Raw genomic sequence first — 3294 nt, 5'->3', positions numbered from 1 at the left:
CCGTGTTCATTAAGAAAATGTTATGTTACATGGGCTGGCTTTACTGTCAAAATGTTATACAACTTTCTTATATGCTCATTTATTCTTTCATGAATAGTTCTACCTATTTAACCTAAGTATACAGCACAATATATTTGGCATGCCAAGCTAAATACAACGTCCTTTTCATTTTAAGTCAAGTTTGGAACACAAATGTTGTCTGTAATCTTAATGCAAGTTTTTGGTTTGAAGGCTGATCTTACTAACAAGTTTTCTAAGGTTTTTAGAAATTTGTATCAAGGCTCATCTTTTGAATATGTGTAAATTTTCAGCCTGACATATGAATTGACCAGACTTGCACCAAACGTTTTATGTCATTATCTGCATTTATTATTTAAGTTGTTACCAACAAAATGTTTAAGATAGCCACTACATTTCAGATAGCCACCTTCTGTCTTCTATTTGTAGCCACTAACGCTGTTCAACTAGTTCAAAAATCCTGTGCTACCCAGTCTCCAAAATCCAATGAACTTGTTATTACTTGAAAGAAAGTTTAAGCATGAAGCAAAATCACTGGATTCTGATCACAGCACTCCAGGATTAGAGATCTGTGAGTACAAAAAACAATTTTCGTTAAATATCAAAGCTTTATACAAGTCCTTCAGACTATGTTTCCTGTATTATAGATCATTTACGTTACTTCAAAGATGAATGTCTGTTATATGCAGGTATATTACATATTTTCTACCTACTTTAATGACATAGAAAATTAAAAACAATTTCAATTAATTAGTTTCTGTGCTTTAATAAATGGTCACAGAAAGTTGTTAAGATTACTTTTTTTCTATTAGTTTGTTCTTTGTAGTAGGTGCTGTTTGTTCTACCTGAGAAGGTAAGCAATAATATACAGCATCTGGGTTAAAAGGATTACTCCTGTAATATCCTTCACTGGCCGAGTATGGTGTTAACTAAATGCTACAGCCAACCAATGCTGTGAGGTAGCAAAGATCACATGGTTATGTTTTCGGCTGGACAGAGCAAGGAAGATTACCTATTGAATTCCTGTGCGCTTTTTTTTGTTCAGTTTTACTAAGAGGTTAGAGTAAAGCCTTACTTTTAAGATTATTGTGTTGAGTTCAATGAAAGTCAATTTTATGAGAGAAAAAGATGTAGGACTGAGCACAGCCTAGTAGAAGATACTGTCTTTTCATGTGAACAAGTACATATATTAAATTTTCTTTTCTTTTTGTTCAATAATAAAAATAGTTTTTATTCTTACCAACTTTATCCAGTCTCATTATATTACACAAAGGAAAGGCTAATATATTTGATCAGAATCACTGTTCTTATTTCTTGAACAAATTTGTAGTTATTTGTGGATCTATCTGATGATTATCAGGAAATCATCAATTTCTACATGAAAATAATACAAGTAGATAAGAAGGAGAAATTTTGTTACTATACCATAAAGATTTATTGTGGAGATTCTGAAAATATACATTCATACTAGTGCTCACTAGATCTTTCGATTTTAAATAGTTTCAAGAAAGAATGGTTTATTCTGGACATAGGTACACTCATGACCAAGAAAGAGAGTAAATGATCAAAGAGAGATAGTCGATTTGGAAAAATTTGGAGTCTAGGAGAAGTCCTATCCTGAGCATAGGACTTTCACCAATCCTGAGAAGGTCCATGACATAGGTCAGCCTGAAACTGCTGAGTTAAGGAAAACTGCTCACATCTGGTATGCTTGAGCAGATGGTACCCCTGAGGATCAATTTTAAAAAAGGAGGTGCAAATGGCTGAGGTTTCCCAAAATGGATTTGCTTCTGTCAAGTTAAGGACCACATGGGGTGGTCTCTACTAAATCCCAGCTCATTGCTAATTAGAGCACAGCAGCCTCAGCTCTGATTAAGATCACCAATAACTAGTTAACAAAGATTGTAAGTGCTACTGATGAATGATTTCCACTGGTCTGAGCTGTCTTCCCAGCAGGAGAAGCAACGTGACTTATGGGATAAGGTATGTTTCAGACTAGAGAGTTTCTCTGTGATATTAAGAGCAACTCGCGACACCTGGGGTAGTGCAGGGCTGTACGACAAACCATCTTGAGTAGTTCATCACCCAGTCGCCCTTGATCAGGGTCTGACTACCCAATGGATTGCCAGCATCCCTGTGAGTGGCTTCCATCAGGAATAAAAGACATCAGCAGTACCTTCTCCTGACATCTATCAGAATTATGAAAGAGACAGAGAGCTTTAGCCTGATACACAAGGCTCTGTGAGCAAGAATAAGAATATCATGCCACAGATTTCCAAGAGAACAGTAAGAGAGGATCTGGATTGGTTCCTGAAATGTTTCAGATAGGTTACTACCTGGAATAGATGGACTAGGGAACAGATTGGGAATGCCTAGCCTTGAGCTTAGATGATATGGCCCTCTATGTTGTTGAACATTTGGATGAAGACCAGTAAGACGACTTGGAAACCATCATGTACAAGTGGAATTGCCAATATAACCCATTAGAGAATAGTGCAAATCATCAGGCCAAGTTCAAGGCTCAGAAAAGGAGAGGGATTGGCCACCTACATATATGACCTGCACCAATTGCATGGGAAGGTGTACCCAGCAATAACTTCCACAGAGTGAAAAGACATTTTAGTTGATCAGTTCATTGAGGGACTTCCAAGTGAGCTTATGCAACACTATATGGGAGTGAGAGACATCACGAATCTCACAGAAGCCGTGTCCTTTGTTACAAACTTTGAAGTGATCACTTCAAACCTACCACAGTGTACATGTTGCAGCAAGGTCCATCTACAGGATTCATGCCACACTATGGTCTTCCCAAGGAATATATACCATTACAAGAGTACATGTTACCATAAGGTGTACCTATAGGATATATACACCACAGCCACAGCCAATGACTTAAAGTGGACATCATCCAGGATGGGGAGAGTAAAATTCTGTATCATTTGTGGACTTGGAACATTGGAAAAGAAACTACTCATACTTTGTGGCATAGAAAAGGTAGCATAGTTATCATTTCCTAATCCATGGTCCAGCATATTCCCATTGTCAGTATTTTCTTGAGCAGCAAAGTAGGCAGGGGTGATAATACTGACCATCAGATCAGCAGGTATGGACCAACCAGAAACAAGTGATAGATGCTGTAACAAATGCTCTGGGAACCGACAAAGATCAAGATAAGCTTGGACATTGGTTTTGGGGAGTCCCACAGGCATTTCTCTGACAGGGCTGAGTGTTGCTTGGTATATATATCTTTATCTTCATATATAAAAGAGGAAGTTT

Source organism: Limulus polyphemus, unplaced genomic scaffold (genome assembly GCF_000517525.1).
Source record: "Limulus polyphemus unplaced genomic scaffold, Limulus_polyphemus-2.1.2 Scaffold1807, whole genome shotgun sequence".
Taxonomy (NCBI): domain Eukaryota; kingdom Metazoa; phylum Arthropoda; class Merostomata; order Xiphosura; family Limulidae; genus Limulus; species Limulus polyphemus.
The sequence above is the reverse complement of the archived record's forward strand: the minus strand, read 5'-3'. Positions refer to the sequence as shown.